Consider the following 18642-nt stretch of genomic DNA (forward strand, 5'->3'; position numbering starts at 1 on the left):
GTTATGGCCACCACACGGACATCTTGGCTCGTGCACAGCATCTTGTCAAACCTTGATGTCCTTCATGCCATTGTGTCAGCACCCTGGACCGTTGGGTGACAGGAATGACCAGCCTATGAGGTGTGCTCTAGCAGAGTAATACATTTGTAAAGACACTTTCACTTTTGGCTTAAGTGGTCATCTTTTCCTGATGTAACTTACAATCTGCTGCAGATACTCATCGTTTTGTGTGGCTACTCGGATCTCATTGAGTCACTGTGACGAGACCAGTGCATTACTCACAACTGACTCCACATATGCTTGTACTGCCTGGTCTGTGTCTTCACTGTCCTTCCCCCCCTCAAGGGCTTTCGGGAGAGGGTGTCTGCAACTATGAGTTGCAACTATGAAAGCCTGGGACATGCTCTGTCTCCACATGGAATCTCAGAATCCAGGTCATATGTATTTATGAGCGGTACTAAAGGTTTGTGGTCTGTCTGCACTCAAAAACATTCTAAACCTTGTACATACCGTGCATATCTTTCACATGCCCACACACACGCTAAGCACTCTTTCTCTATCTGCCAGTACCGTTTTTCAAATTCCGTCAGTGTGCGAGAGCAGAACGCTACAGGCTTGAGCTCACCTTGGTGTTCTTGTAGTAAAGCAGCTCCAATGGCGTAGCTGCTGGTGGTGATGGTTAATGATGGTTTTCCTGCTGGCCTCATAGTATGCCAGTGCTGGTGCAGACACAAGTGAAGCTTTGACCTTTGCAAAAGCATTTTCTTTTACCTCGTTACAGATCCAAATGCTCTCTTTTAAGCAGGTCGGTGAGTGGGTGTAACAGTGGAAAGATCAAGCAAGAACCTCCCCAGATAATTGACAAAACCCAGGGTTTGACGTAGCTCCTCGACCTTAGATGGACTTTGCATCTCAGTGAGAGCCTTCACTTTGTTTGGGTCAGGATTCAGACCTTCTGAGCTAATTACGTGACCAAAGTATTAAAGCTCTGCTTGGCGGAAATGGCACATGGCTTCCTTTAGCTTCAAGCCACTGTCTCTTACAATTTTCTGACATTGCTCCATAAACTAAAATGTCGTCCATCACTACAACGACTCCTTCTTGGTCCTTGAGCTGTGTGGACATCAGCCTCTGGAAAATTTCATGGCCTGAAGGGATTCCGAAAGGAAGTCTGCGAAAGGAGAAACGACCTACAGGAGTTATAAAAGTAGTCAACGTTTAACTGTTTGGTTCCAAAGGTATCTGCCAGAACCCGTACGAAGCATTGAGGGTGGAGACCATTTACGCTCCACTTATGCTCCAGGCCCAGTGACCTCTTCTATTATGCCCAAGTTCAGCATGTGTTTCAACTCCGCATCCACTTTTAGCAAAAGACGAAATGGAATACGACGTGGTGTTGACAGAAGGCACAGCGTCTTCCTTTAGCTCGATTTTTACTGGATTGCATTTAAGTAGACCAATACCTCCAAACACTCCATGGAGCATATTCACATCGACAGCGTTAATTCTTTTAACAAGTTTGGCATGGCGAGGCAGGTGAACAGAGGTGATGACAAAGCTTGACGCGATTTAATATGTGTTTAATTATGTGTTTTAACAGGTTTAATATGTGATAAACAGGACATGACAGACATCCGGTAACTGGTGAACAGGTATCATTAACATAACATAACAAAGACCCGACGGTGAACAGAAACGAACAGAACAGCTATATACATTAGACAGAGGTGAACATGATTAGGAAACATTCCACAGGACAAACGTGAAACTCCGGTCCAGATCCCGAACGGATCTGAACTTTGACCACATCCCCCCAGTCTTACAATCACTGCACTGGTTACCCATCAAATTTAGGATTGACTACAAAATCCTACTTTTGACCTATAAAGATCTAAATGGTCTCGCCCCGCAATACATGAGTGAACTTTTGGTTCTTTACGACCCGCCACGCCCCCTTCGATCATTGGGTGCGGGGTCACTACTGGTACCAAAGGTGCAGAAGGTCACAGCTGGGAGCAGATCCTTCTCCTATAGAGCTCAGCAGTTGTGGAACAGCCTGCCTGTCAGTGTCCGGGACTCAGACACAGTTTAAATCCAATCTCAAAACCTATCTGTTTTCTCTGGCTTTTTGTTAAAGTCCTAGACCCTCATTTCACTTCACTTTGATGCAGTGTCAATTATAAAGTCCAGTTTATCACAGAGTCCCCCCGTTAGACACAGACAAAGTTAAATTCACCCTAGTTAGGCTGTCCTAGTTAGGGTACCGGGCCACTGTAGCACCAATATACCACTATTACCACATATTTCAGTATCGGTCGTACAGTGCAACCACCTGCCGCTGCTTCTGTTTGTTTTTCTCCGAGACACGGAATCAAGCGTCCAGACTACTGGCAGACCCCAGTGAAGAGACCAGCAAATAAATTCTGGTTCCTGACAACTGCTAAACAAGGACATACCTTGAAACAAACCAGAGGGTCACCACAGCCACCACCACCGTTACAACTACAGCTTCAGGGATCTTCAAGTGGACCAGTAACATCATTATGGACACGTAATCTAGACCATGACACTGGACTACATTCTGGACTTCTCCAACCCTACAACTGTAGGACTTACTATTATATCATCCCCAACCCTGCACTGACACCATTTGCAGGCTCACTCTACCCTGGAAGGGGGTCCCTCTCTGTATCACTCCTTCCCAACGTTTCTTCCTTTCTTTTTTTCTCTCTTGTAGAGTTTTTTTGTGTGGAGTTTTTCCTTGTGTGCAGAAGGGTCAAGTGTGGGGGGTGTCAACTGTAGGGCCTGTCAAAGCCCATTGAGACATACTGTATGATTTTGGGCTATATAAGAAATACCCCCCGTATCCGAGATCAGACAAGACCGGGCGTTCTTCGGTCAACAAAGCGATGCAAAAAACTTCATTTTAAAAAGGTTTTCAACAGTTAAAGCTTACAGCACCTGGTATTCTCAGGCAGCCTCCCATCCAAGTACTAACCAGGCCCAAGCCTTCTTAGCTTCCGAGGTCAGACGAGACCGGGCGTTCTTCGGCTGATATCGCCGTAAGCAATCTCTGCTTGAAAATCTTTGACTTTAAACAATCCGCTTAATATGTAATCCTCCGCTGGGGGACGTATCTGATATTAAACTGACATATGGGTGCGTCGAACCTTAAGGCCGAGAGCCGGACAACCCCGCTTAATCGATTCAGCTGCACCCCACTCCACAGCCAAGCCTGTGAAAGATTGTCGTAGAGCATGCACAGATAAGGAAACTTGAAGAGCAGTTTGTAAAAAAAAAAAGAAAAAAGGCGGCAAAACATATCCAAGAGTGAAAATGACTCTTAACTTACTTTAGAAAAAAGCTAACAAAGCAATGCAATAAACTTCATTTTAAAAAGTTTTTCAACAGTTAAAGCTTACAGCACCTGGTATTCACAGGCAGTCTTCCATCCAAGTACTAACCAGGCCCAAGCCTTCTTAGCTTGAAAATCATGGACTTTAAACAACCTAGGCTTGAAAACATATCACAGAGTGAAAATACCTCTTAACTTACTTTAGATAAAAACTAACAAAGCGATGCAAAAAAACTTCATTTTAAAAAGTTTTTCAACAGTTAAAGCTTACAGCACCTGGTATTCCCAGGAGGTCTCCCATCCAAGTACTAACCAGGCCCAAGCCTTCTTAGCTTCCGAGATCAGACGAGACCGGGCGTTCTTGGGCTGGTATGGCCGTAAGCAATCTCTGCTTGAAAATCTTGGACTTTAAACAACCTAGGCTTGAAAACATATCACAGAGTGAAAATACCTCTTAACTTACTTTAGATAAAAACTAACAAAGCGATGCAAAAAAACTTCATTTTAAAAAGTTTTTCAACAGTTAAAGCTTACAGCACCTGGTATTCCCAGGAGGTCTCCCATCCAAGTACTAACCAGGCCCAAGCCTTCTTAGCTTCCGAGATCAGACGAGACCGGGCGTTCTTGGGCTGGTATGGCCGTAAGCAATCTCTGCTTGAAAATCTTGGACTTTAAACAACCTAGGCTTGAAAACATATCACAGAGTGAAAATACCTCTTAACTTACTTTAGATAAAAACTAACAAAGCGATGCAAAAAAACTTCATTTTAAAAAGTTTTTCAACAGTTAAAGCTTACAGCACCTGGTATTCCCAGGAGGTCTCCCATCCAAGTACTAACCAGGCCCAAGCCTTCTTAGCTTCCGAGATCAGACGAGACCGGGCGTTCTTGGGCTGGTATGGCCGTAAGCAATCTCTGCTTGAAAATCTTGGACTTTAAACAACCTAGGCTTGAAAACATATCACAGAGTGAAAATACCTCTTAACTTACTTTAGATAAAAACTAACAAAGCGATGCAAAAAAACTTCATTTTAAAAAGTTTTTCAACAGTTAAAGCTTACAGCACCTGGTATTCCCAGGAGGTCTCCCATCCAAGTACTAACCAGGCCCAAGCCTTCTTAGCTTCCGAGATCAGACGAGACCGGGCGTTCTTGGGCTGGTATGGCCGTAAGCAATCTCTGCTTGAAAATCTTGGACTTTAAACAACCTAGGCTTGAAAACATATCACAGAGTGAAAATACCTCTTAACTTACTTTAGATAAAAACTAACAAAGCGATGCAAAAAAACTTCATTTTAAAAAGTTTTTCAACAGTTAAAGCTTACAGCACCTGGTATTCCCAGGAGGTCTCCCATCCAAGTACTAACCAGGCCCAAGCCTTCTTAGCTTCCGAGATCAGACGAGACCGGGCGTTCTTGGGCTGGTATGGCCGTAAGCAATCTCTGCTTGAAAATCTTGGACTTTAAACAACCTAGGCTTGAAAACATATCACAGAGTGAAAATACCTCTTAACTTACTTTAGATAAAAACTAACAAAGCGATGCAAAAAAACTTCATTTTAAAAAGTTTTTCAACAGTTAAAGCTTACAGCACCTGGTATTCCCAGGAGGTCTCCCATCCAAGTACTAACCAGGCCCAAGCCTTCTTAGCTTCCGAGATCAGACGAGACCGGGCGTTCTTGGGCTGGTATGGCCGTAAGCAATCTCTGCTTGAAAATCTTGGACTTTAAACAACCTAGGCTTGAAAACATATCACAGAGTGAAAATACCTCTTAACTTACTTTAGATAAAAACTAACAAAGCGATGCAAAAAAACTTCATTTTAAAAAGTTTTTCAACAGTTAAAGCTTACAGCACCTGGTATTCCCAGGAGGTCTCCCATCCAAGTACTAACCAGGCCCAAGCCTTCTTAGCTTCCGAGATCAGACGAGACCGGGCGTTCTTGGGCTGGTATGGCCGTAAGCAATCTCTGCTTGAAAATCTTGGACTTTAAACAACCTAGGCTTGAAAACATATCACAGAGTGAAAATACCTCTTAACTTACTTTAGATAAAAACTAACAAAGCGATGCAAAAAAACTTCATTTTAAAAAGTTTTTCAACAGTTAAAGCTTACAGCACCTGGTATTCCCAGGAGGTCTCCCATCCAAGTACTAACCAGGCCCAAGCCTTCTTAGCTTCCGAGATCAGACGAGACCGGGCGTTCTTGGGCTGGTATGGCCGTAAGCAATCTCTGCTTGAAAATCTTGGACTTTAAACAACCTAGGCTTGAAAACATATCACAGAGTGAAAATACCTCTTAACTTACTTTAGATAAAAACTAACAAAGCGATGCAAAAAAACTTCATTTTAAAAAGTTTTTCAACAGTTAAAGCTTACAGCACCTGGTATTCCCAGGAGGTCTCCCATCCAAGTACTAACCAGGCCCAAGCCTTCTTAGCTTCCGAGATCAGACGAGACCGGGCGTTCTTGGGCTGGTATGGCTGTAAGCAATCTCTGCTTGAAAATCTTGGACTTTAAACAACCTAGGCTTGAAAACATATCACAGAGTGAAAATACCTCTTAACTTACTTTAGATAAAAACTAACAAAGCGATGCAAAAAAACTTCATTTTAAAAAGTTTTTCAACAGTTAAAGCTTACAGCACCTGGTATTCCCAGGAGGTCTCCCATCCAAGTACTAACCAGGCCCAAGCCTTCTTAGCTTCCGAGATCAGACGAGACCGGGCGTTCTTGGGCTGGTATGGCCGTAAGCAATCTCTGCTTGAAAATCTTGGACTTTAAACAACCTAGGCTTGAAAACATATCACAGAGTGAAAATACCTCTTAACTTACTTTAGATAAAAACTAACAAAGCGATGCAAAAAAACTTCATTTTAAAAAGTTTTTCAACAGTTAAAGCTTACAGCACCTGGTATTCCCAGGAGGTCTCCCATCCAAGTACTAACCAGGCCCAAGCCTTCTTAGCTTCCGAGATCAGACGAGACCGGGCGTTCTTGGGCTGGTATGGCCGTAAGCAATCTCTGCTTGAAAATCTTGGACTTTAAACAACCTAGGCTTGAAAACATATCACAGAGTGAAAATACCTCTTAACTTACTTTAGATAAAAACTAACAAAGCGATGCAAAAAAACTTCATTTTAAAAAGTTTTTCAACAGTTAAAGCTTACAGCACCTGGTATTCCCAGGAGGTCTCCCATCCAAGTACTAACCAGGCCCAAGCCTTCTTAGCTTCCGAGATCAGACGAGACCGGGCGTTCTTGGGCTGGTATGGCCGTAAGCAATCTCTGCTTGAAAATCTTGGACTTTAAACAACCTAGGCTTGAAAACATATCACAGAGTGAAAATACCTCTTAACTTACTTTAGATAAAAACTAACAAAGCGATGCAAAAAAACTTCATTTTAAAAAGTTTTTCAACAGTTAAAGCTTACAGCACCTGGTATTCCCAGGAGGTCTCCCATCCAAGTACTAACCAGGCCCAAGCCTTCTTAGCTTCCGAGATCAGACGAGACCGGGCGTTCTTGGGCTGGTATGGCCGTAAGCAATCTCTGCTTGAAAATCTTGGACTTTAAACAACCTAGGCTTGAAAACATATCACAGAGTGAAAATACCTCTTAACTTACTTTAGATAAAAACTAACAAAGCGATGCAAAAAAACTTCATTTTAAAAAGTTTTTCAACAGTTAAAGCTTACAGCACCTGGTATTCCCAGGAGGTCTCCCATCCAAGTACTAACCAGGCCCAAGCCTTCTTAGCTTCCGAGATCAGACGAGACCGGGCGTTCTTGGGCTGGTATGGCCGTAAGCAATCTCTGCTTGAAAATCTTGGACTTTAAACAACCTAGGCTTGAAAACATATCACAGAGTGAAAATACCTCTTAACTTACTTTAGATAAAAACTAACAAAGCGATGCAAAAAAACTTCATTTTAAAAAGTTTTTCAACAGTTAAAGCTTACAGCACCTGGTATTCCCAGGAGGTCTCCCATCCAAGTACTAACCAGGCCCAAGCCTTCTTAGCTTCCGAGATCAGACGAGACCGGGCGTTCTTGGGCTGGTATGGCCGTAAGCAATCTCTGCTTGAAAATCTTGGACTTTAAACAACCTAGGCTTGAAAACATATCACAGAGTGAAAATACCTCTTAACTTACTTTAGATAAAAACTAACAAAGCGATGCAAAAAAACTTCATTTTAAAAAGTTTTTCAACAGTTAAAGCTTACAGCACCTGGTATTCCCAGGAGGTCTCCCATCCAAGTACTAACCAGGCCCAAGCCTTCTTAGCTTCCGAGATCAGACGAGACCGGGCGTTCTTGGGCTGGTATGGCCGTAAGCAATCTCTGCTTGAAAATCTTGGACTTTAAACAACCTAGGCTTGAAAACATATCACAGAGTGAAAATACCTCTTAACTTACTTTAGATAAAAACTAACAAAGCGATGCAAAAAAACTTCATTTTAAAAAGTTTTTCAACAGTTAAAGCTTACAGCACCTGGTATTCCCAGGAGGTCTCCCATCCAAGTACTAACCAGGCCCAAGCCTTCTTAGCTTCCGAGATCAGACGAGACCGGGCGTTCTTGGGCTGGTATGGCCGTAAGCAATCTCTGCTTGAAAATCTTGGACTTTAAACAACCTAGGCTTGAAAACATATCACAGAGTGAAAATACCTCTTAACTTACTTTAGATAAAAACTAACAAAGCGATGCAAAAAAACTTCATTTTAAAAAGTTTTTCAACAGTTAAAGCTTACAGCACCTGGTATTCCCAGGAGGTCTCCCATCCAAGTACTAACCAGGCCCAAGCCTTCTTAGCTTCCGAGATCAGACGAGACCGGGCGTTCTTGGGCTGGTATGGCCGTAAGCAATCTCTGCTTGAAAATCTTGGACTTTAAACAACCTAGGCTTGAAAACATATCACAGAGTGAAAATACCTCTTAACTTACTTTAGATAAAAACTAACAAAGCGATGCAAAAAAACTTCATTTTAAAAAGTTTTTCAACAGTTAAAGCTTACAGCACCTGGTATTCCCAGGAGGTCTCCCATCCAAGTACTAACCAGGCCCAAGCCTTCTTAGCTTCCGAGATCAGACGAGACCGGGCGTTCTTGGGCTGGTATGGCCGTAAGCAATCTCTGCTTGAAAATCTTGGACTTTAAACAACCTAGGCTTGAAAACATATCACAGAGTGAAAATACCTCTTAACTTACTTTAGATAAAAACTAACAAAGCGATGCAAAAAAACTTCATTTTAAAAAGTTTTTCAACAGTTAAAGCTTACAGCACCTGGTATTCCCAGGAGGTCTCCCATCCAAGTACTAACCAGGCCCAAGCCTTCTTAGCTTCCGAGATCAGACGAGACCGGGCGTTCTTGGGCTGGTATGGCCGTAAGCAATCTCTGCTTGAAAATCTTGGACTTTAAACAACCTAGGCTTGAAAACATATCACAGAGTGAAAATACCTCTTAACTTACTTTAGATAAAAACTAACAAAGCGATGCAAAAAAAATTCATTTTAAAAAGTTTTTCAACAGTTAAAGCTTACAGCACCTGGTATTCCCAGGAGGTCTCCCATCCAAGTACTAACCAGGCCCAAGCCTTCTTAGCTTCCGAGATCAGACGAGACCGGGCGTTCTTGGGCTGGTATGGCCGTAAGCAATCTCTGCTTGAAAATCTTGGACTTTAAACAACCTAGGCTTGAAAACATATCACAGAGTGAAAATACCTCTTAACTTACTTTAGATAAAAACTAACAAAGCGATGCAAAAAAACTTCATTTTAAAAAGTTTTTCAACAGTTAAAGCTTACAGCACCTGGTATTCCCAGGAGGTCTCCCATCCAAGTACTAACCAGGCCCAAGCCTTCTTAGCTTCCGAGATCAGACGAGACCGGGCGTTCTTGGGCTGGTATGGCCGTAAGCAATCTCTGCTTGAAAATCTTGGACTTTAAACAACCTAGGCTTGAAAACATATCACAGAGTGAAAATACCTCTTAACTTACTTTAGATAAAAACTAACAAAGCGATGCAAAAAAACTTCATTTTAAAAAGTTTTTCAACAGTTAAAGCTTACAGCACCTGGTATTCCCAGGAGGTCTCCCATCCAAGTACTAACCAGGCCCAAGCCTTCTTAGCTTCCGAGATCAGACGAGACCGGGCGTTCTTGGGCTGGTATGGCCGTAAGCAATCTCTGCTTGAAAATCTTGGACTTTAAACAACCTAGGCTTGAAAACATATCACAGAGTGAAAATACCTCTTAACTTACTTTAGATAAAAACTAACAAAGCGATGCAAAAAAACTTCATTTTAAAAAGTTTTTCAACAGTTAAAGCTTACAGCACCTGGTATTCCCAGGAGGTCTCCCATCCAAGTACTAACCAGGCCCAAGCCTTCTTAGCTTCCGAGATCAGACGAGACCGGGCGTTCTTGGGCTGGTATGGCCGTAAGCAATCTCTGCTTGAAAATCTTGGACTTTAAACAACCTAGGCTTGAAAACATATCACAGAGTGAAAATACCTCTTAACTTACTTTAGATAAAAACTAACAAAGCGATGCAAAAAAACTTCATTTTAAAAAGTTTTTCAACAGTTAAAGCTTACAGCACCTGGTATTCCCAGGAGGTCTCCCATCCAAGTACTAACCAGGCCCAAGCCTTCTTAGCTTCCGAGATCAGACGAGACCGGGCGTTCTTGGGCTGGTATGGCCGTAAGCAATCTCTGCTTGAAAATCTTGGACTTTAAACAACCTAGGCTTGAAAACATATCACAGAGTGAAAATACCTCTTAACTTACTTTAGATAAAAACTAACAAAGCGATGCAAAAAAACTTCATTTTAAAAAGTTTTTCAACAGTTAAAGCTTACAGCACCTGGTATTCCCAGGAGGTCTCCCATCCAAGTACTAACCAGGCCCAAGCCTTCTTAGCTTCCGAGATCAGACGAGACCAGGCGTTCTTGGGCTGGTATGGCCGTAAGCAATCTCTGCTTGAAAATCTTGGACTTTAAACAACCTAGGCTTGAAAACATATCACAGAGTGAAAATACCTCTTAACTTACTTTAGATAAAAACTAACAAAGCGATGCAAAAAAACTTCATTTTAAAAAGTTTTTCAACAGTTAAAGCTTACAGCACCTGGTATTCCCAGGAGGTCTCCCATCCAAGTACTAACCAGGCCCAAGCCTTCTTAGCTTCCGAGATCAGACGAGACCGGGCGTTCTTGGGCTGGTATGGCCGTAAGCAATCTCTGCTTGAAAATCTTGGACTTTAAACAACCTAGGCTTGAAAACATATCACAGAGTGAAAATACCTCTTAACTTACTTTAGATAAAAACTAACAAAGCGATGCAAAAAAACTTCATTTTAAAAAGTTTTTCAACAGTTAAAGCTTACAGCACCTGGTATTCCCAGGAGGTCTCCCATCCAAGTACTAACCAGGCCCAAGCCTTCTTAGCTTCCGAGATCAGACGAGACCGGGCGTTCTTGGGCTGGTATGGCCGTAAGCAATCTCTGCTTGAAAATCTTGGACTTTAAACAACCTAGGCTTGAAAACATATCACAGAGTGAAAATACCTCTTAACTTACTTTAGATAAAAACTAACAAAGCGATGCAAAAAAACTTCATTTTAAAAAGTTTTTCAACAGTTAAAGCTTACAGCACCTGGTATTCCCAGGAGGTCTCCCATCCAAGTACTAACCAGGCCCAAGCCTTCTTAGCTTCCGAGATCAGACGAGACCGGGCGTTCTTGGGCTGGTATGGCCGTAAGCAATCTCTGCTTGAAAATCTTGGACTTTAAACAACCTAGGCTTGAAAACATATCACAGAGTGAAAATACCTCTTAACTTACTTTAGATAAAAACTAACAAAGCGATGCAAAAAAACTTCATTTTAAAAAGTTTTTCAACAGTTAAAGCTTACAGCACCTGGTATTCCCAGGAGGTCTCCCATCCAAGTACTAACCAGGCCCAAGCCTTCTTAGCTTCCGAGATCAGACGAGACCGGGCGTTCTTGGGCTGGTATGGCCGTAAGCAATCTCTGCTTGAAAATCTTGGACTTTAAACAACCTAGGCTTGAAAACATATCACAGAGTGAAAATACCTCTTAACTTACTTTAGATAAAAACTAACAAAGCGATGCAAAAAAACTTCATTTTAAAAAGTTTTTCAACAGTTAAAGCTTACAGCACCTGGTATTCCCAGGAGGTCTCCCATCCAAGTACTAACCAGGCCCAAGCCTTCTTAGCTTCCGAGATCAGACGAGACCGGGCGTTCTTGGGCTGGTATGGCCGTAAGCAATCTCTGCTTGAAAATCTTGGACTTTAAACAACCTAGGCTTGAAAACATATCACAGAGTGAAAATACCTCTTAACTTACTTTAGATAAAAACTAACAAAGCGATGCAAAAAAAACTTCATTTTAAAAAGTTTTTCAACAGTTAAAGCTTACAGCACCTGGTATTCCCAGGAGGTCTCCCATCCAAGTACTAACCAGGCCCAAGCCTTCTTAGCTTCCGAGATCAGACGAGACCGGGCGTTCTTGGGCTGGTATGGCCGTAAGCAATCTCTGCTTGAAAATCTTGGACTTTAAACAACCTAGGCTTGAAAACATATCACAGAGTGAAAATACCTCTTAACTTACTTTAGATAAAAACTAACAAAGCGATGCAAAAAAACTTCATTTTAAAAAGTTTTTCAACAGTTAAAGCTTACAGCACCTGGTATTCCCAGGAGGTCTCCCATCCAAGTACTAACCAGGCCCAAGCCTTCTTAGCTTCCGAGATCAGACGAGACCGGGCGTTCTTGGGCTGGTATGGCCGTAAGCAATCTCTGCTTGAAAATCTTGGACTTTAAACAACCTAGGCTTGAAAACATATCACAGAGTGAAAATACCTCTTAACTTACTTTAGATAAAAACTAACAAAGCGATGCAAAAAAACTTCATTTTAAAAAGTTTTTCAACAGTTAAAGCTTACAGCACCTGGTATTCCCAGGAGGTCTCCCATCCAAGTACTAACCAGGCCCAAGCCTTCTTAGCTTCCGAGATCAGACGAGACCGGGCGTTCTTGGGCTGGTATGGCCGTAAGCAATCTCTGCTTGAAAATCTTGGACTTTAAACAACCTAGGCTTGAAAACATATCACAGAGTGAAAATACCTCTTAACTTACTTTAGATAAAAACTAACAAAGCGATGCAAAAAAACTTCATTTTAAAAAGTTTTTCAACAGTTAAAGCTTACAGCACCTGGTATTCCCAGGAGGTCTCCCATCCAAGTACTAACCAGGCCCAAGCCTTCTTAGCTTCCGAGATCAGACGAGACCGGGCGTTCTTGGGCTGGTATGGCCGTAAGCAATCTCTGCTTGAAAATCTTGGACTTTAAACAACCTAGGCTTGAAAACATATCACAGAGTGAAAATACCTCTTAACTTACTTTAGATAAAAACTAACAAAGCGATGCAAAAAAACTTCATTTTAAAAAGTTTTTCAACAGTTAAAGCTTACAGCACCTGGTATTCCCAGGAGGTCTCCCATCCAAGTACTAACCAGGCCCAAGCCTTCTTAGCTTCCGAGATCAGACGAGACCGGGCGTTCTTGGGCTGGTATGGCCGTAAGCAATCTCTGCTTGAAAATCTTGGACTTTAAACAACCTAGGCTTGAAAACATATCACAGAGTGAAAATACCTCTTAACTTACTTTAGATAAAAACTAACAAAGCGATGCAAAAAAACTTCATTTTAAAAAGTTTTTCAACAGTTAAAGCTTACAGCACCTGGTATTCCCAGGAGGTCTCCCATCCAAGTACTAACCAGGCCCAAGCCTTCTTAGCTTCCGAGATCAGACGAGACCGGGCGTTCTTGGGCTGGTATGGCCGTAAGCAATCTCTGCTTGAAAATCTTGGACTTTAAACAACCTAGGCTTGAAAACATATCACAGAGTGAAAATACCTCTTAACTTACTTTAGATAAAAACTAACAAAGCGATGCAAAAAAACTTCATTTTAAAAAGTTTTTCAACAGTTAAAGCTTACAGCACCTGGTATTCCCAGGAGGTCTCCCATCCAAGTACTAACCAGGCCCAAGCCTTCTTAGCTTCCGAGATCAGACGAGACCGGGCGTTCTTGGGCTGGTATGGCCGTAAGCAATCTCTGCTTGAAAATCTTGGACTTTAAACAACCTAGGCTTGAAAACATATCACAGAGTGAAAATACCTCTTAACTTACTTTAGATAAAAACTAACAAAGCGATGCAAAAAAACTTCATTTTAAAAAGTTTTTCAACAGTTAAAGCTTACAGCACCTGGTATTCCCAGGAGGTCTCCCATCTAAGTACTAACCAGGCCCAAGCCTTCTTAGCTTCCGAGATCAGACGAGACCGGGCGTTCTTGGGCTGGTATGGACGTAAGCAATCTCTGCTTGAAAATCTTGGACTTTAAACAACCTAGGCTTGAAAACATATCACAGAGTGAAAATACCTCTTAACTTACTTTACATAAAAACTAACAAAGCGATGCAAAAAAACTTCATTTTAAAAAGTTTTTCAACAGTTAAAGCTTACAGCACCTGGTATTCCCAGGAGGTCTCCCATCCAAGTACTAACCAGGCCCAAGCCTTCTTAGCTTCCGAGATCAGACGAGACCGGGCGTTCTTGGGCTGGTATGGCCGTAAGCAATCTCTGCTTGAAAATCTTGGACTTTAAACAACCTAGGCTTGAAAACATATCACAGAGTGAAAATACCTCTTAACTTACTTTAGATAAAAACTAACAAAGCGATGCAAAAAAACTTCATTTTAAAAAGTTTTTCAACAGTTAAAGCTTACAGCACCTGGTATTCCCAGGAGGTCTCCCATCCAAGTACTAACCAGGCCCAAGCCTTCTTAGCTTCCGAGATCAGACGAGACCGGGCGTTCTTGGGCTGGTATGGCCGTAAGCAATCTCTGCTTGAAAATCTTGGACTTTAAACAACCTAGGCTTGAAAACATATCACAGAGTGAAAATACCTCTTAACTTACTTTAGATAAAAACTAACAAAGCGATGCAAAAAAAACTTCATTTTAAAAAGTTTTTCAACAGTTAAAGCTTACAGCACCTGGTATTCCCAGGAGGTCTCCCATCCAAGTACTAACCAGGCCCAAGCCTTCTTAGCTTCCGAGATCAGACGAGACCGGGCGTTCTTGGGCTGGTATGGCCGTAAGCAATCTCTGCTTGAAAATCTTGGACTTTAAACAACCTAGGCTTGAAAACATATCACAGAGTGAAAATACCTCTTAACTTACTTTAGATAAAAACTAACAAAGCGATGCAAAAAAACTTCATTTTAAAAAGTTTTTCAACAGTTAAAGCTTACAGCACCTGGTATTCCCAGGAGGTCTCCCATCCAAGTACTAACCAGGCCCAAGCCTTCTTAGCTTCCGAGATCAGACGAGACCGGGCGTTCTTGGGCTGGTATGGCCGTAAGCAATCTCTGCTTGAAAATCTTGGACTTTAAACAACCTAGGCTTGAAAACATATCACAGAGTGAAAATACCTCTTAACTTACTTTAGATAAAAACTAACAAAGCGATGCAAAAAAACTTCATTTTAAAAAGTTTTTCAACAGTTAAAGCTTACAGCACCTGGTATTCCCAGGAGGTCTCCCATCCAAGTACTAACCAGGCCCAAGCCTTCTTAGCTTCCGAGATCAGACGAGACCGGGCGTTCTTGGGCTGGTATGGCCGTAAGCAATCTCTGCTTGAAAATCTTGGACTTTAAACAACCTAGGCTTGAAAACATATCACAGAGTGAAAATACCTCTTAACTTACTTTAGATAAAAACTAACAAAGCGATGCAAAAAAACTTCATTTTAAAAAGTTTTTCAACAGTTAAAGCTTACAGCACCTGGTATTCCCAGGAGGTCTCCCATCCAAGTACTAACCAGGCCCAAGCCTTCTTAGCTTCCGAGATCAGACGAGACCGGGCGTTCTTGGGCTGGTATGGCCGTAAGCAATCTCTGCTTGAAAATCTTGGACTTTAAACAACCTAGGCTTGAAAACATATCACAGAGTGAAAATACCTCTTAACTTACTTTAGATAAAAACTAACAAAGCGATGCAAAAAAACTTCATTTTAAAAAGTTTTTCAACAGTTAAAGCTTACAGCACCTGGTATTCCCAGGAGGTCTCCCATCCAAGTACTAACCAGGCCCAAGCCTTCTTAGCTTCCGAGATCAGACGAGACCGGGCGTTCTTGGGCTGGTATGGCCGTAAGCAATCTCTGCTTGAAAATCTTGGACTTTAAACAACCTAGGCTTGAAAACATATCACAGAGTGAAAATACCTCTTAACTTACTTTAGATAAAAACTAACAAAGCGATGCAAAAAAACTTCATTTTAAAAAGTTTTTCAACAGTTAAAGCTTACAGCACCTGGTATTCCCAGGAGGTCTCCCATCCAAGTACTAACCAGGCCCAAGCCTTCTTAGCTTCCGAGATCAGACGAGACCGGGCGTTCTTGGGCTGGTATGGCCGTAAGCAATCTCTGCTTGAAAATCTTGGACTTTAAACAACCTAGGCTTGAAAACATATCACAGAGTGAAAATACCTCTTAACTTACTTTAGATAAAAACTAACAAAGCGATGCAAAAAAACTTCATTTTAAAAAGTTTTTCAACAGTTAAAGCTTACAGCACCTGGTATTCCCAGGAGGTCTCCCATCCAAGTACTAACCAGGCCCAAGCCTTCTTAGCTTCCGAGATCAGACGAGACCGGGCGTTCTTGGGCTGGTATGGCCGTAAGCAATCTCTGCTTGAAAATCTTGGACTTTAAACAACCTAGGCTTGAAAACATATCACAGAGTGAAAATACCTCTTAACCTACTTTAGATAAAAACTAACAAAGCGATGCAAAAAAACTTCATTTTAAAAAGTTTTTCAACAGTTAAAGCTTACAGCACCTGGTATTCCCAGGAGGTCTCCCATCCAAGTACTAACCAGGCCCAAGCCTTCTTAGCTTCCGAGATCAGACGAGACCGGGCGTTCTTGGGCTGGTATGGCCGTAAGCAATCTCTGCTTGAAAATCTTGGACTTTAAACAACCTAGGCTTGAAAACATATCACAGAGTGAAAATACCTCTTAACTTACTTTAGATAAAAACTAACAAAGCGATGCAAAAAAACTTCATTTTAAAAAGTTTTTCAACAGTTAAAGCTTACAGCACCTGGTATTCCCAGGAGGTCTCCCATCCAAGTACTAACCAGGCCCAAGCCTTCTTAGCTTCCGAGATCAGACGAGACCGGGCGTTCTTGGGCTGGTATGGCCGTAAGCAATCTCTGCTTGAAAATCTTGGACTTTAAACAACCTAGGCTTGAAAACATATCACAGAGTGAAAATACCTCTTAACTTACTTTAGATAAAAACTAACAAAGCGATGCAAAAAAACTTCATTTTAAAACGTTTTTCAACAGTTAAAGCTTACAGCACCTGGTATTCCCAGGAGGTCTCCCATCCAAGTACTAACCAGGCCCAAGCCTTCTTAGCTTCCGAGATCAGACGAGACCGGGCGTTCTTGGGCTGGTATGGCCGTAAGCAATCTCTGCTTGAAAATCTTGGACTTTAAACAACCTAGGCTTGAAAACATATCACAGAGTGAAAATACCTCTTAACTTACTTTAGATAAAAACTAACAAAGCGATGCAAAAAAACTTCATTTTAAAAAGTTTTTCAACAGTTAAAGCTTACAGCACCTGGTATTCCCAGGAGGTCTCCCATCCAAGTACTAACCAGGCCCAAGCCTTCTTAGCTTCCGAGATCAGACGAGACCGGGCGTTCTTGGGCTGGTATGGCCGTAAGCAATCTCTGCTTGAAAATCTTGGACTTTAAACAACCTAGGCTTGAAAACATATCACAGAGTGAAAATACCTCTTAACTTACTTTAGATAAAAACTAACAAAGCGATGCAAAAAAACTTCATTTTAAAAAGTTTTTCAACAGTTAAAGCTTACAGCACCTGGTATTCCCAGGAGGTCTCCCATCCAAGTACTAACCAGGCCCAAGCCTTCTTAGCTTCCGAGATCAGACGAGACCGGGCGTTCTTGGGCTGGTATGGCCGTAAGCAATCTCTGCTTGAAAATCTTGGACTTTAAACAACCTAGGCTTGAAAACATATCACAGAGTGAAAATACCTCTTAACTTACTTTAGATAAAAACTAACAAAGCGATGCAAAAAAACTTCATTTTAAAAAGTTTTTCAACAGTTAAAGCTTACAGCACCTGGTATTCCCAGGAGGTCTCCCATCCAAGTACTAACCAGGCCCAAGCCTTCTTAGCTTCCGAGATCAGACGAGACCGGGCGTTCTTGGGCTGGTATGGCCGTAAGCAATCTCTGCTTGAAAATCTTGGACTTTAAACAACCTAGGCTTGAAAACATATCACAGAGTGAAAATACCTCTTAACTTACTTTAGATAAAAACTAACAAAGCGATGCAAAAAAACTTCATTTTAAAAAGTTTTTCAACAGTTAAAGCTTACAGCACCTGGTATTCCCAGGAGGTCTCCCATCCAAGTACTAACCAGGCCCAAGCCTTCTTAGCTTCCGAGATCAGACGAGACCGGGCGTTCTTGGGCTGGTATGGCCGTAAGCAATCTCTGCTTGAAAATCTTGGACTTTAAACAACCTAGGCTTGAAAACATATCACAGAGTGAAAATACCTCTTAACTTACTTTAGATAAAAACTAACAAAGCGATGCAAAAAAACTTCATTTTAAAAAGTTTTTCAACAGTTAAAGCTTACAGCACCTGGTATTCCCAGGAGGTCTCCCATCCAAGTACTAACCAGGCCCAAGCCTTCTTAGCTTCCGAGATCAGACGAGACCGGGCGTTCTTGGGCTGGTATGGCCGTAAGCAATCTCTGCTTGAAAATCTTGGACTTTAAACAACCTAGGCTTGAAAACATATCACAGAGTGAAAATACCTCTTAACTTACTTTAGATAAAAACTAACAAAGCGATGCAAAAAAACTTCATTTTAAAAAGATTTTCAACAGTTAAAGCTTACAGCACCTGGTATTCCCAGGAGGTCTCCCATCCAAGTACTAACCAGGCCCAAGCCTTCTTAGCTTCCGAGATCAGACGAGACCGGGCGTTCTTGGGCTGGTATGGCCGTAAGCAATCTCTGCTTGAAAATCTTGGACTTTAAACAACCTAGGCTTGAAAACATATCACAGAGTGAAAATACCTCTTAACTTACTTTAGATAAAAACTAACAAAGCGATGCAAAAAAACTTCATTTTAAAAAGTTTTTCAACAGTTAAAGCTTACAGCACCTGGTATTCCCAGGAGTC

The 18642-nt window shown here is 41.8% G+C and overlaps 57 non-coding genes and 1 pseudogene across 57 annotated transcripts; all 58 read right to left on the minus strand.

Moving 5' to 3' along the window:
- Positions 1–2949: 2949 nt before the first annotated feature.
- Positions 2950–3068, minus strand: LOC114796242 (uncharacterized; annotated as a pseudogene).
- A 551-nt stretch (positions 3069–3619) lies between these two features.
- LOC114796279 (5S ribosomal RNA) lies at positions 3620–3738 on the minus strand. Its single transcript, XR_003750669.1, has one exon. It is a non-coding gene; the product is annotated as a 5S ribosomal RNA (ribosomal RNA).
- Positions 3739–3882: 144 nt separating this feature from the next.
- On the minus strand, positions 3883–4001 carry LOC114796290 (5S ribosomal RNA). The gene has a single exon (XR_003750680.1). It is a non-coding gene; the product is annotated as a 5S ribosomal RNA (ribosomal RNA).
- A 144-nt stretch (positions 4002–4145) lies between these two features.
- LOC114796302 (5S ribosomal RNA) lies at positions 4146–4264 on the minus strand. The gene has a single exon (XR_003750691.1). It is a non-coding gene; the product is annotated as a 5S ribosomal RNA (ribosomal RNA).
- Positions 4265–4408: 144 nt separating this feature from the next.
- LOC114796313 (5S ribosomal RNA) lies at positions 4409–4527 on the minus strand. Its single transcript, XR_003750702.1, has one exon. It is a non-coding gene; the product is annotated as a 5S ribosomal RNA (ribosomal RNA).
- Positions 4528–4671: 144 nt separating this feature from the next.
- LOC114796238 (5S ribosomal RNA) lies at positions 4672–4790 on the minus strand. The gene has a single exon (XR_003750641.1). It is a non-coding gene; the product is annotated as a 5S ribosomal RNA (ribosomal RNA).
- Positions 4791–4934: 144 nt separating this feature from the next.
- Positions 4935–5053, minus strand: LOC114796250 (5S ribosomal RNA). The gene has a single exon (XR_003750645.1). It is a non-coding gene; the product is annotated as a 5S ribosomal RNA (ribosomal RNA).
- Positions 5054–5197: 144 nt separating this feature from the next.
- LOC114796251 (5S ribosomal RNA) lies at positions 5198–5316 on the minus strand. The gene has a single exon (XR_003750646.1). It is a non-coding gene; the product is annotated as a 5S ribosomal RNA (ribosomal RNA).
- A 144-nt stretch (positions 5317–5460) lies between these two features.
- LOC114796252 (5S ribosomal RNA) lies at positions 5461–5579 on the minus strand. The gene has a single exon (XR_003750647.1). It is a non-coding gene; the product is annotated as a 5S ribosomal RNA (ribosomal RNA).
- Positions 5580–5723: 144 nt separating this feature from the next.
- Positions 5724–5842, minus strand: LOC114796239 (5S ribosomal RNA). Its single transcript, XR_003750642.1, has one exon. It is a non-coding gene; the product is annotated as a 5S ribosomal RNA (ribosomal RNA).
- A 144-nt stretch (positions 5843–5986) lies between these two features.
- LOC114796261 (5S ribosomal RNA) lies at positions 5987–6105 on the minus strand. Its single transcript, XR_003750654.1, has one exon. It is a non-coding gene; the product is annotated as a 5S ribosomal RNA (ribosomal RNA).
- Positions 6106–6249: 144 nt separating this feature from the next.
- Positions 6250–6368, minus strand: LOC114796273 (5S ribosomal RNA). The gene has a single exon (XR_003750664.1). It is a non-coding gene; the product is annotated as a 5S ribosomal RNA (ribosomal RNA).
- A 144-nt stretch (positions 6369–6512) lies between these two features.
- LOC114796274 (5S ribosomal RNA) lies at positions 6513–6631 on the minus strand. Its single transcript, XR_003750665.1, has one exon. It is a non-coding gene; the product is annotated as a 5S ribosomal RNA (ribosomal RNA).
- Positions 6632–6775: 144 nt separating this feature from the next.
- Positions 6776–6894, minus strand: LOC114796275 (5S ribosomal RNA). Its single transcript, XR_003750666.1, has one exon. It is a non-coding gene; the product is annotated as a 5S ribosomal RNA (ribosomal RNA).
- A 144-nt stretch (positions 6895–7038) lies between these two features.
- LOC114796276 (5S ribosomal RNA) lies at positions 7039–7157 on the minus strand. Its single transcript, XR_003750667.1, has one exon. It is a non-coding gene; the product is annotated as a 5S ribosomal RNA (ribosomal RNA).
- Positions 7158–7301: 144 nt separating this feature from the next.
- On the minus strand, positions 7302–7420 carry LOC114796277 (5S ribosomal RNA). The gene has a single exon (XR_003750668.1). It is a non-coding gene; the product is annotated as a 5S ribosomal RNA (ribosomal RNA).
- Positions 7421–7564: 144 nt separating this feature from the next.
- On the minus strand, positions 7565–7683 carry LOC114796280 (5S ribosomal RNA). Its single transcript, XR_003750670.1, has one exon. It is a non-coding gene; the product is annotated as a 5S ribosomal RNA (ribosomal RNA).
- Positions 7684–7827: 144 nt separating this feature from the next.
- On the minus strand, positions 7828–7946 carry LOC114796281 (5S ribosomal RNA). Its single transcript, XR_003750671.1, has one exon. It is a non-coding gene; the product is annotated as a 5S ribosomal RNA (ribosomal RNA).
- A 144-nt stretch (positions 7947–8090) lies between these two features.
- Positions 8091–8209, minus strand: LOC114796282 (5S ribosomal RNA). Its single transcript, XR_003750672.1, has one exon. It is a non-coding gene; the product is annotated as a 5S ribosomal RNA (ribosomal RNA).
- Positions 8210–8353: 144 nt separating this feature from the next.
- LOC114796283 (5S ribosomal RNA) lies at positions 8354–8472 on the minus strand. Its single transcript, XR_003750673.1, has one exon. It is a non-coding gene; the product is annotated as a 5S ribosomal RNA (ribosomal RNA).
- A 144-nt stretch (positions 8473–8616) lies between these two features.
- LOC114796284 (5S ribosomal RNA) lies at positions 8617–8735 on the minus strand. The gene has a single exon (XR_003750674.1). It is a non-coding gene; the product is annotated as a 5S ribosomal RNA (ribosomal RNA).
- Positions 8736–8879: 144 nt separating this feature from the next.
- Positions 8880–8998, minus strand: LOC114796285 (5S ribosomal RNA). The gene has a single exon (XR_003750675.1). It is a non-coding gene; the product is annotated as a 5S ribosomal RNA (ribosomal RNA).
- A 144-nt stretch (positions 8999–9142) lies between these two features.
- On the minus strand, positions 9143–9261 carry LOC114796286 (5S ribosomal RNA). Its single transcript, XR_003750676.1, has one exon. It is a non-coding gene; the product is annotated as a 5S ribosomal RNA (ribosomal RNA).
- A 144-nt stretch (positions 9262–9405) lies between these two features.
- On the minus strand, positions 9406–9524 carry LOC114796287 (5S ribosomal RNA). Its single transcript, XR_003750677.1, has one exon. It is a non-coding gene; the product is annotated as a 5S ribosomal RNA (ribosomal RNA).
- Positions 9525–9668: 144 nt separating this feature from the next.
- LOC114796288 (5S ribosomal RNA) lies at positions 9669–9787 on the minus strand. The gene has a single exon (XR_003750678.1). It is a non-coding gene; the product is annotated as a 5S ribosomal RNA (ribosomal RNA).
- A 144-nt stretch (positions 9788–9931) lies between these two features.
- Positions 9932–10050, minus strand: LOC114796289 (5S ribosomal RNA). Its single transcript, XR_003750679.1, has one exon. It is a non-coding gene; the product is annotated as a 5S ribosomal RNA (ribosomal RNA).
- A 144-nt stretch (positions 10051–10194) lies between these two features.
- LOC114796240 (5S ribosomal RNA) lies at positions 10195–10313 on the minus strand. Its single transcript, XR_003750643.1, has one exon. It is a non-coding gene; the product is annotated as a 5S ribosomal RNA (ribosomal RNA).
- A 144-nt stretch (positions 10314–10457) lies between these two features.
- On the minus strand, positions 10458–10576 carry LOC114796291 (5S ribosomal RNA). Its single transcript, XR_003750681.1, has one exon. It is a non-coding gene; the product is annotated as a 5S ribosomal RNA (ribosomal RNA).
- A 144-nt stretch (positions 10577–10720) lies between these two features.
- LOC114796292 (5S ribosomal RNA) lies at positions 10721–10839 on the minus strand. The gene has a single exon (XR_003750682.1). It is a non-coding gene; the product is annotated as a 5S ribosomal RNA (ribosomal RNA).
- A 144-nt stretch (positions 10840–10983) lies between these two features.
- On the minus strand, positions 10984–11102 carry LOC114796293 (5S ribosomal RNA). The gene has a single exon (XR_003750683.1). It is a non-coding gene; the product is annotated as a 5S ribosomal RNA (ribosomal RNA).
- Positions 11103–11246: 144 nt separating this feature from the next.
- On the minus strand, positions 11247–11365 carry LOC114796295 (5S ribosomal RNA). The gene has a single exon (XR_003750684.1). It is a non-coding gene; the product is annotated as a 5S ribosomal RNA (ribosomal RNA).
- Positions 11366–11509: 144 nt separating this feature from the next.
- Positions 11510–11628, minus strand: LOC114796296 (5S ribosomal RNA). Its single transcript, XR_003750685.1, has one exon. It is a non-coding gene; the product is annotated as a 5S ribosomal RNA (ribosomal RNA).
- Positions 11629–11773: 145 nt separating this feature from the next.
- On the minus strand, positions 11774–11892 carry LOC114796297 (5S ribosomal RNA). The gene has a single exon (XR_003750686.1). It is a non-coding gene; the product is annotated as a 5S ribosomal RNA (ribosomal RNA).
- A 144-nt stretch (positions 11893–12036) lies between these two features.
- LOC114796298 (5S ribosomal RNA) lies at positions 12037–12155 on the minus strand. The gene has a single exon (XR_003750687.1). It is a non-coding gene; the product is annotated as a 5S ribosomal RNA (ribosomal RNA).
- A 144-nt stretch (positions 12156–12299) lies between these two features.
- Positions 12300–12418, minus strand: LOC114796299 (5S ribosomal RNA). Its single transcript, XR_003750688.1, has one exon. It is a non-coding gene; the product is annotated as a 5S ribosomal RNA (ribosomal RNA).
- A 144-nt stretch (positions 12419–12562) lies between these two features.
- On the minus strand, positions 12563–12681 carry LOC114796300 (5S ribosomal RNA). Its single transcript, XR_003750689.1, has one exon. It is a non-coding gene; the product is annotated as a 5S ribosomal RNA (ribosomal RNA).
- A 144-nt stretch (positions 12682–12825) lies between these two features.
- On the minus strand, positions 12826–12944 carry LOC114796301 (5S ribosomal RNA). Its single transcript, XR_003750690.1, has one exon. It is a non-coding gene; the product is annotated as a 5S ribosomal RNA (ribosomal RNA).
- Positions 12945–13088: 144 nt separating this feature from the next.
- LOC114796303 (5S ribosomal RNA) lies at positions 13089–13207 on the minus strand. The gene has a single exon (XR_003750692.1). It is a non-coding gene; the product is annotated as a 5S ribosomal RNA (ribosomal RNA).
- A 144-nt stretch (positions 13208–13351) lies between these two features.
- On the minus strand, positions 13352–13470 carry LOC114796304 (5S ribosomal RNA). Its single transcript, XR_003750693.1, has one exon. It is a non-coding gene; the product is annotated as a 5S ribosomal RNA (ribosomal RNA).
- Positions 13471–13614: 144 nt separating this feature from the next.
- Positions 13615–13733, minus strand: LOC114796241 (5S ribosomal RNA). Its single transcript, XR_003750644.1, has one exon. It is a non-coding gene; the product is annotated as a 5S ribosomal RNA (ribosomal RNA).
- Positions 13734–13877: 144 nt separating this feature from the next.
- On the minus strand, positions 13878–13996 carry LOC114796305 (5S ribosomal RNA). Its single transcript, XR_003750694.1, has one exon. It is a non-coding gene; the product is annotated as a 5S ribosomal RNA (ribosomal RNA).
- Positions 13997–14140: 144 nt separating this feature from the next.
- Positions 14141–14259, minus strand: LOC114796306 (5S ribosomal RNA). The gene has a single exon (XR_003750695.1). It is a non-coding gene; the product is annotated as a 5S ribosomal RNA (ribosomal RNA).
- Positions 14260–14404: 145 nt separating this feature from the next.
- Positions 14405–14523, minus strand: LOC114796307 (5S ribosomal RNA). Its single transcript, XR_003750696.1, has one exon. It is a non-coding gene; the product is annotated as a 5S ribosomal RNA (ribosomal RNA).
- A 144-nt stretch (positions 14524–14667) lies between these two features.
- On the minus strand, positions 14668–14786 carry LOC114796308 (5S ribosomal RNA). The gene has a single exon (XR_003750697.1). It is a non-coding gene; the product is annotated as a 5S ribosomal RNA (ribosomal RNA).
- Positions 14787–14930: 144 nt separating this feature from the next.
- On the minus strand, positions 14931–15049 carry LOC114796309 (5S ribosomal RNA). The gene has a single exon (XR_003750698.1). It is a non-coding gene; the product is annotated as a 5S ribosomal RNA (ribosomal RNA).
- A 144-nt stretch (positions 15050–15193) lies between these two features.
- Positions 15194–15312, minus strand: LOC114796310 (5S ribosomal RNA). The gene has a single exon (XR_003750699.1). It is a non-coding gene; the product is annotated as a 5S ribosomal RNA (ribosomal RNA).
- Positions 15313–15456: 144 nt separating this feature from the next.
- LOC114796311 (5S ribosomal RNA) lies at positions 15457–15575 on the minus strand. Its single transcript, XR_003750700.1, has one exon. It is a non-coding gene; the product is annotated as a 5S ribosomal RNA (ribosomal RNA).
- Positions 15576–15719: 144 nt separating this feature from the next.
- On the minus strand, positions 15720–15838 carry LOC114796312 (5S ribosomal RNA). Its single transcript, XR_003750701.1, has one exon. It is a non-coding gene; the product is annotated as a 5S ribosomal RNA (ribosomal RNA).
- Positions 15839–15982: 144 nt separating this feature from the next.
- On the minus strand, positions 15983–16101 carry LOC114796314 (5S ribosomal RNA). The gene has a single exon (XR_003750703.1). It is a non-coding gene; the product is annotated as a 5S ribosomal RNA (ribosomal RNA).
- A 144-nt stretch (positions 16102–16245) lies between these two features.
- LOC114796315 (5S ribosomal RNA) lies at positions 16246–16364 on the minus strand. The gene has a single exon (XR_003750704.1). It is a non-coding gene; the product is annotated as a 5S ribosomal RNA (ribosomal RNA).
- A 144-nt stretch (positions 16365–16508) lies between these two features.
- On the minus strand, positions 16509–16627 carry LOC114796316 (5S ribosomal RNA). The gene has a single exon (XR_003750705.1). It is a non-coding gene; the product is annotated as a 5S ribosomal RNA (ribosomal RNA).
- A 144-nt stretch (positions 16628–16771) lies between these two features.
- LOC114796317 (5S ribosomal RNA) lies at positions 16772–16890 on the minus strand. Its single transcript, XR_003750706.1, has one exon. It is a non-coding gene; the product is annotated as a 5S ribosomal RNA (ribosomal RNA).
- A 144-nt stretch (positions 16891–17034) lies between these two features.
- On the minus strand, positions 17035–17153 carry LOC114796318 (5S ribosomal RNA). The gene has a single exon (XR_003750707.1). It is a non-coding gene; the product is annotated as a 5S ribosomal RNA (ribosomal RNA).
- A 144-nt stretch (positions 17154–17297) lies between these two features.
- LOC114796233 (5S ribosomal RNA) lies at positions 17298–17416 on the minus strand. The gene has a single exon (XR_003750636.1). It is a non-coding gene; the product is annotated as a 5S ribosomal RNA (ribosomal RNA).
- A 144-nt stretch (positions 17417–17560) lies between these two features.
- Positions 17561–17679, minus strand: LOC114796234 (5S ribosomal RNA). The gene has a single exon (XR_003750637.1). It is a non-coding gene; the product is annotated as a 5S ribosomal RNA (ribosomal RNA).
- Positions 17680–17823: 144 nt separating this feature from the next.
- LOC114796235 (5S ribosomal RNA) lies at positions 17824–17942 on the minus strand. Its single transcript, XR_003750638.1, has one exon. It is a non-coding gene; the product is annotated as a 5S ribosomal RNA (ribosomal RNA).
- A 144-nt stretch (positions 17943–18086) lies between these two features.
- LOC114796236 (5S ribosomal RNA) lies at positions 18087–18205 on the minus strand. Its single transcript, XR_003750639.1, has one exon. It is a non-coding gene; the product is annotated as a 5S ribosomal RNA (ribosomal RNA).
- A 144-nt stretch (positions 18206–18349) lies between these two features.
- On the minus strand, positions 18350–18468 carry LOC114796237 (5S ribosomal RNA). The gene has a single exon (XR_003750640.1). It is a non-coding gene; the product is annotated as a 5S ribosomal RNA (ribosomal RNA).
- Positions 18469–18642: the final 174 nt, after the last annotated feature.

The sequence above is a fragment of the Denticeps clupeoides genome, chromosome 8 (genome assembly GCF_900700375.1).
Source record: "Denticeps clupeoides chromosome 8, fDenClu1.1, whole genome shotgun sequence".
Lineage (NCBI taxonomy): Eukaryota > Metazoa > Chordata > Actinopteri > Clupeiformes > Denticipitidae > Denticeps > Denticeps clupeoides.